This window comes from Leptopilina heterotoma, unplaced genomic scaffold (assembly GCF_015476425.1).
Source record: "Leptopilina heterotoma isolate Lh14 unplaced genomic scaffold, ASM1547642v1 Lhet_161, whole genome shotgun sequence".
Taxonomy (NCBI): domain Eukaryota; kingdom Metazoa; phylum Arthropoda; class Insecta; order Hymenoptera; family Figitidae; genus Leptopilina; species Leptopilina heterotoma.
In genome coordinates this window covers 244,042-252,792 of record NW_025110876.1, presented here as the reverse complement: position 1 = coordinate 252,792, position 8,751 = coordinate 244,042, and the positions used below count along the sequence as shown (strand labels likewise).

Genomic DNA, 8,751 nt, shown 5'->3' with positions numbered 1-8,751 from the left:
AGGTCGACTTAAATCTCACGTGGAATTGCCCATATGTTTTTAATTTTTCTTCTTAAAGAATTTATTTTCCTGATAATAATTGTAAGAATTTTAAGTATTATATTTCGTTGTTAATGTCTTAATAGACTTTAATTTGTTGTTTGGTATATTATTTATCCCTTTTTTAGGAAAAAAAATTCCTAATGACTGCTAAAAGATCTTATTCTTTTCAAAATTTTATCATCTTTCAAAAAAAAATTTTGTTTAAAATTCCACTTGAGATTTTAGTCGACCTCTTAAAATCGGCCAAAAATATTTTTTTTCTATTCTGTATCGAAAAAAAAACAGATACGTATTTTTTTATTTTTGTTTAATTGTCCAAATTTTCGAGTTATGAATTTTCGAAATTTTGGAATTGTAATTGTAGACCTACATTCAGTAGCTTATAAGTCCGAAAATATTGAGCTTAGGAAAAAGTTGTCAAAGAATGAATGTTTTAGTTTTCTTTCGACTTTTAAAAAATGTAACAAAAAAAATTTTTTTTTAAATTTTTTATGAAAAAAATTTTTTTTTTTATAAACAAATTAATTTTTTTTAAATTTGGGCCGGATTTTTTAAAATTTTTTAAAAATTTATTTACACCTTATAATATAGAGAAGATTTTCCAAAAAGTCCCGAAATGGGCCTGATGTATAAAATGAGTTTTAAAACATTTTCAAAAATCACTTGCAAGCGTCACAGTGGGATTTTTTTTTACAATTAACTTTTTAAAACTGTCTACAGCGTATAATTTTTAATCTATTTGAGTGTTCTTTGTTTTAAATTAAAGGGTCTACGCTGTAGTTAGTTTTAAAAAGTTTGTCACATGCCACGTGTGTGACCTCTAAGTAACCTTAGACCAGACCTGTTACCAAGCAAACTTGACAAACACCCATCGATGAGCAATCTTTTTACAACCCTATTACGTCGATACACGGATGTGATCTGGGTATATAAGGCCCTAAATTTGGATCCAAAAATCAGTATCTAGTCAGCATCCAGTCAGTATCTAATTTAAATCAAGGCGATCGACATCATCTCTGTACCAGTAGTCAGTGCGAATCTATACTCGTTACCTACGATTATCCCAGTCTAAGTAATACCCATCTCGTGTGTGACCGAGCCATTGTCAAACCTCCAAGCAGTAAAAATTGGAAAGGCGGTGCATCTGAACTGACTGTGGACGCACGAGCGGAGAACGGGTTTTCAGCTTCACAAAGAAGCAATAAAGGTAATTAACTAAATCTTTTCATCATATTCTTTCGATACAATTTCTATATCTAATAAACGCCTATTTGTTAAAGGTGTTTATTGGAACTGGTCTTCTCTCGGCAACATACAAATAAAGAACTTCAAGAAATCATTATATACTATTTTATAATAAATTTCATTTTAACTAATTCTTAACTTCTATTCATTGATTCTTTTTCCTCATTCCCAAATAAGATTTCTTCGGAATTTCTTATTTAAAACGAGGATAACAAATGTTAAGAGGTAAGTTACTTTTCACGTAACAAGTTAATTGTAAAAAAAATCTTACTGTGATTTTTTAAAATATTTAAAAACTCATTTAACACATTAGGCCCATTTCGGTACTTTTTGGAAAATCTTCTCTATATTATAAAGTAAAAATAAATTAAAAAACTTTTTTTAAATCTGACCCAAAGTTTAAAAAAAATATTTTGTTTCTAAAAAAAAAATTTTTTTAATAAAAAATTAAAAAAATTTTTTTGTTTACATTTCTTAAAAGTCAAAAGAAAACTAAAACTTTCATGCTTTGACAACTTTTTCCTAAACTCAATATTTTCGGACTAGCTACTGAATATAGGTCTACAATTACATACAAGTCCAAAATATCGAAAATTTATAACTCGAAAATTTGGACAATTGAACAATAATAAAAAAGTACGTATTTGTTTTTATTCGATACAGAATAGAAAAATATATTTTTTGACGATTTTAAGAGGTCGACTAAAATCTCACGTGGAATTACCCTTATGTAGTTGATGATATACTATATATATTTTGGACAATGAACAACGAACGAAACGAAGGAGGCAATTAATATAATAAGATAAAATATTGTAGCGAGACATTCAGTCTGTTGGAAGAAATGTTATTATATATGAATAGCAAATTTATTCATTTACTTGTCAGTATAAATAATTAAATAAACAAATTAATAATTACTAAAATAATAAAAAAAATTATTTATTACAATATTATAATAATAATTCTTATATATGTATTTATTTACTTATAATTGTTTATTTATTAAAATGAACTAAGTAGTAAATAAATTACCTACTCAATTTACAAGTAAACAATTTAACTTGAGAACTAACTCATAAATGAATAAATAATTTTTTTAAATGTCAACCAATTACAAAAGAAATTACGACAATTAAATTTACTAATTAGAAAATAAATTTCTAAAGTACCTAATAATCACGAAAATGGATACATTACTTAATAAATAGTCTAGTAAATGATTTAAGAAGTAAACAAATTAATAAACAAAATTAAACATTTCAATAACTGATATAATAAAAAATATTTTTTTATTAATAATGACACAATAAATAAATAAATTAACCAAGTAATATATAGAATAAAAATCAAATAAATAACATATTTAAATAAATTCAAAAAAATTATTTTAATAACAAATAAGTAAATTATTTAAAAAGTTAACCAAGTAATAAATAGAATAAAAATCAAATAATTAACTTATTTAACTAACAATTAAGAAAATTTGTATAAAAATCAGTTAATGAATAAGCAAAAAAACGTTGCAGCACATTTTCGATTCATGTTGCGCGACTCAACCCTGTGTTCTGCAAGACACTTTTCTGCTCTCTAAATTTGAATCAGCGAAAAGTCGCTGATTCACCAGCCCAGAGTATGCAGCTGATGAAATAGCGTATATACACTGATGAAACAGCGTATATGCACTGATTTTCCAGCGTATATACGCTGTTTCATCAGCTGCATACTCTGGGCTGGTGAATCAGCGACTTTTCGCTGATTCAAATTTAGAGAGTGGGGCGTTTAGCGCTCCCCTGAGTCGAGGCGAGCTGTATTTGAAGTGTATTACAGGCTCTTTGGGGCGTGCTGCACGCCCCAGAAAGTGTGTAGAAGAATTCAGGGTTGAGTCGCGCAACATGAATCGAAAATGTGCTGCAACGCGCCCTCTTTTTTCTTAGTGTAATTATTCAATTATTTTCTAAAATATCATTAATGACCCTTATAATGTCTCATAATATTGATATAAAGAAATATATATGGGGCAAAATTCCTCAATTGTCCTAACTTAAAATCGAAAGTCTTCAAATCGGGCTAATTTTTGCACAAACTTTAGTACTATGGGAGAGAACTTTACCCATAAAATATTAAGATATTTTATTAAAAATTGTAGGGGGGAGAGGGGGTTAAAGTTTTTGGTAACGTGTTGACAGTGGATTCTTTTAGCTAATATAGCTAAAATACAGTAGAGTGGACAAAATTTTGACCTATATGTTTTCGAAAGGTTTTTTCCTCCTCTATCGAATGGTGTAAATTTTTTTTTTTTAATTAACAATTTAACTTATTTTTTTCAAAATTAAAAATATTTTTCACTTTTTTTTGAAAATCGACATTTTTTTTTTCTCTTTTTTTTGCTTTAAAATAAAGCTTAATATGTGTACTTTCCATAACTGATTCTGAAAAAATGACGTTTTTTTTCGTTTTCGAATTATTAATTAATTAATTAATAAAAATCAGTAAAAAATTACTAAAAAATGAAATATTCTTTAAGCAAGTAAACTTTTCTGAATTATGAGATTATCATCGTAAAGCTTACCTAATTCCGCATCCAACAAGTATAATTACACCTATTTTTACAAATAATTGTTAAATAAATAAATAATTGAAAATTTATTTATTAATTTTTTGAAAAAAGGACATTTTTTTCTTCTTTCTTGCTTTAAAATAAAGCTCAATATGTGTACTTTCAATACTCAATTAGGAAAAAGTGCCGTTTTCTTTTGTGTTTCGAATAATTAATTAATTAATTAATTAATAATAGTAAGAAATTATTAAAAAATTTAATATTTTTCAAGCAAATAAACTTTTCTTAATTATGAGCTTATCATCGTAAAGCTTACAAAATTCCGTATCCAACAAGCATAAACTCAACTGTTTTTTTATAAATAATTGTTAAATAAATAAATAATTGATTATTTATTTATTTAACAATTGTTTATAAAAAATAGTTAAAAATAAACTTGTTGGGTGTGGAAGTTGGTAAGCTTTACGTTGGCAAGCCCAAAATTAAGAAAAGTTTATTTCTTTGAAAAATATTAATTTTTTTAAAATAATTTTTATTAATAATTAATTAATAAATAATACGAAAAGAAAAATGTCATTTTTTCCTAATCGGGTATTAAAAGTACACATATTAAGCTTTGTTTAAAATAAAAATAAAAATTAAAAATGTCATTTTCCAAAAAATTAATAAATAAATAATCAATTATTTATTTATTTAACAATTATTTATAAAAAAACAGTTGAGTTTATGCTTGTTGGATGCGGAATTTTGTAAGCTTTACGATGATAAGCTCATAATTAAGAAAAGTTTATTTGCTTGAAAAATATTAAATTTTTTAATAATTTCTTACTATTATTAATTAATTAATTAATTAATTAATTATTCGAAACACAAAAGAAAACGGCACTTTTTCCTAATTGAGTATTGAAAGTACACATATTGAGCTTTATTTTAAAGCAAGAAAGAAGAAAAAAATGTCCTTTTTTCAAAAAATTAATAAATAAATTTTTAATTAAGGAAGATTTCGACTATATCAGCAATTAGTGACATCTATTAGACGTCAATTGAACTCTTTGGTTTAGAGTCAGGTGTTATTCTTTAGATAATTATTCCGATATGGTTGTCGGTAAATAATTATTTTGAATTTAATTTTTGATCTGAAAAAATAAGCTGCGTGAACGACTGCACTGTGCATCTGTGAGGACTCGAACCCCAGTTAATAGCTGCCTTTCGCGGGACTAACGCCTACCAATGCACCATGCCAACACAGCCTGGACGTTCACGTTTCTTATAATCTCAGATCAAGCCCATACACTAGTCGAAGAGCTGTATAGTTAATGTAGGAAATTATTTGCTGATTAAGAATTTTAATTAAGGAAGATTTCGACTATATCAGCAATTAGTGACATCTATTAGACGTCAATTGAACTCTTTGGTTTAGAGTCAGGTGTTATTCTTTAGATAATTATTCCGATATGGTTGTCGGTAAATAATTATTTTGAATTTAATTTTTGATCTGAAAAAATAAGCTGCGTGAACGACTGCACTGTGCATCTGTGAGGACTCGAACCCCAGTTAATAGCTGCCTTTCGCGGGACTAACGCCTACCAATGCACCATGCCAACACAGCCTGGACGTTCACGTTTCTTATAATCTCAGATCAAGCCCATACACTAGTCGAAGAGCTGTATAGTTAATGTAGGAAATTATTTGCTGATTAAGAATTTTAATTAAGGAAGATTTCGACTATATCAGCAATTAGTGACATCTATTAGACGTCAATTGAACTCTTTGGTTTAGAGTCAGGTGTTATTCTTTAGATAATTATTCCGATATGGTTGTCGGTAAATAATTATTTTGAATTTAATTTTTGATCTGAAAAAATAAGCTGCGTGAACGACTGCACTGTGCATCTGTGAGGACTCGAACCCCAGTTAATAGCTGCCTTTCGCGGGACTAACGCCTACCAATGCACCATGCCAACACAGCCTGGACGTTCAAATAATTTCCTACATTAAATAAATTTTTAATTATTTATTTATTTAACAATTATTTGTAAAAATAGGTGTAATTATACTTGTTGGATGCGGAATTAGGTAAGCTTTACGATGATAATCCCATAATTCAGAAAAGTTTACTTGCTTAAAGAATATTTCATTTTTTAGTAATTTTTTACTGATTTTTATTAATTAATTAATTAATAATTCGAAAACGAAAAAAAACGTCATTTTTTCAGAATCAGTTATGGAAAGTACACATATTAAGCTTTATTTTAAAGCAAAAAAAAGAGAAAAAAAAAATGTCGATTTTCAAAAAAAAGTGAAAAATATTTTTAATTTTGAAAAAAATAAGTTAAATTGTTAATTAAAAAAAAAAAAATTTACACCATTCGATAGAGGAGGAAAAAACCTTTCGAAAACATATAGGTCAAAATTTTGTCCACTCTACTGTATTTTAGCTATATTAGCTAAAAGAATCCACTGTCAACACGTTACCAAAAACTTTAACCCCCTCTCCCCCCTACAATTTTTAATAAAATATCTTAATATTTTATGGGTAAAGTTCTCTCCCATAGTATTAAAGTTTGTGCAAAAATTAGCCCGATTTGAAGACTTTCGATTTTAAGTTAGGACAATTGAGGAATTTTGCCCCATATGTATCAATTTATATACAAATTATATTTATTTTGAGTGATAGTGAACACGACCCACGGGTGGGTTGGAAACAGGCAACGGGTTAATAATCAAATTAATTGTTCAATAAGTAAACTAATTAAAATAAAAAATTTAGTCTAATAAATAAAAAATAAAAAAATTAATAATGAACAAATAAACAAAATTAAAAAATGTAGTAAATGAACCTAGTAATAAATAAATTAATAAACAATCAAATTACTTAATAAATAAAACAATTAAAAATAGTCTAATTTTTAACACAAATAAATAAATTATTTAATAAATAGTTTATGTACAAAAGTATGAAATATTTATTGTAAAGTATTAATTTTTCGTCCATGCTTCATTTTAATCTTCAGATATTTTCTTTAATAGTGGATATTGTAAATTACTCGAGAGAACGGGGGTGTTCTTAAAATAAACTCACGCGAAATATTTCTGCATATTTTTCACCTTCGGTTTCAGTCAAAGATTTTCCAGTTGAATACCATCAAAAGAACGCCAAATTACCTCTTCGCCAGATTTTGCCTTCGATGCTGCGCATTCAAAAGAACACCAGCAAAAGCTTTTGTACCAATCACTTTGATTTATTGCTCTCTTTCTCTCTCGCTCTCTCTCCCTTTCTGGCTGAATCTAAAGCTGGACGAAACTTGCTGAATTTCATTGAAATCCCAACGATCGTGTGGGAGAGAATTGTCGTTGTCGATTTCAAAGTGCATGTCAAAGAATATTCAACTACAAGAAGTACCCATAGAAATCCTTTTAAGTTCATTGAAAATCACATATAGAATAATTTATTGAGTAAGGCATTTTAAAAGAAAGAAAGAATGAATGAGAGAAAAGGTCTTTTCTAAACCTATTTTGATTAATTACGAATGTCGAAATAATTTCTATTCTCCATTCAAATGATTCTTTTTGGTAAACATTCGAATGGGAGAAAAAACGAATTTTCTATTTATAAATTGAATACAATTTTTTGTGTACCACTATATTTTATTTATTCACATCTTTTTTTGACTTTTTGACAAACTATTTAATAGTTCAAATCCTTTTAACTTCGTGACAAGTGGTAAAAACAATTTTTAGTCAGACAAAATTTTATAAATTCTTGTTATTTTATTATTAGTAGAACAAATAGGTTTTAGTCAGACACAAACGAATAATATTTTTTAATTTAAAAAAAGGATTTTAATTTTAATTCGAATAAAATAAATAAGTAGTAAAATCAATTTATAATCAGACAGAATAAATTTTTGTTATTTCATTGTTTTAACCCATTAATGCCCATGGGCACAGGAATGCAGATATAAAAAAGTAACAATTGGGATCCTGGCATGAGATCCAATAATAATTGTTGACGTTAAAAATTTTGTTTAAACAATTTGTTATAAACAAATAAATAAAAATTCATTTTCGTAAAAAACTAATAGCACCATTCGATTCTACGCAAAAAACCACTAAGAGAACATATATAACGTTATTATTTTAAAAAGACCTATTGTTATAAACAGTTAGCCTGCATATCCAGTCCATAGGCACAGAAACGCAGATATCAAAAAAGTAACTATTGAGATCCTGGCATGGAGTCTAATAATAATTTTTGACGTTAAAAGTTTTGTTTAAAAAATTTTGTTTAAACAATTTGTTATAAACAATTTAACCCGGCGAGCGTAAGGTAAAATTTTGCAACACCGAGCGTAAGGTAGGGTATTTTTACCCAATAATGTAAAACTATTTGTAAATTAAAAAAAACTTAAAATCATGGAAATTTTTTTCTATAAATGTTTTATGTTGCCTAGTAATCTAATTTATTAATGTTACGATAAATTTTTCATTTGTTTAAACAAATTATTATTGTTAATTTATAACAATTCCAAAAACAAAATATAGAGAAAAGCAAATTTATTCTATACATTTGGCAGCATGATATCGGTATTATTTAATGCTAAATTAATGAATTAAATAAAACATTAAATTAAATTTGCTATAATTATTATTTAACATTGTTTAAATAATTAATTGTTGTTATTTATTAACTTTTTGCTCCCTCATGAGGAAGCTTTGCATTGGTGACGATTTTCAATTTTTCAAAAGAAGGTTATATGGACTCATTTTCATCTAAAACATATGTATATTCAATTATGAGCAAATGTCCAGATGTATGTGTGTGTGTGTATGTCACAAAAATTGTGTACAAATTATCTCAGACAAATTTTGATGGATTGTCCTGAAATTTTGCAGGTTTATTGC

The 8,751-nt window shown here is 26.9% G+C and overlaps 1 long non-coding RNA gene across 1 annotated transcript; it reads left to right on the top strand.

The window, feature by feature from the left end:
- The first annotated feature begins 844 nt into the window (after positions 1–844).
- LOC122498916 lies at positions 845–1,418 on the top strand. Its single transcript, XR_006301273.1, has 2 exons — positions 845–1,249; positions 1,323–1,418. It is a non-coding gene; the product is annotated as an uncharacterized LOC122498916 (long non-coding RNA).
- Positions 1,419–8,751: the final 7,333 nt, after the last annotated feature.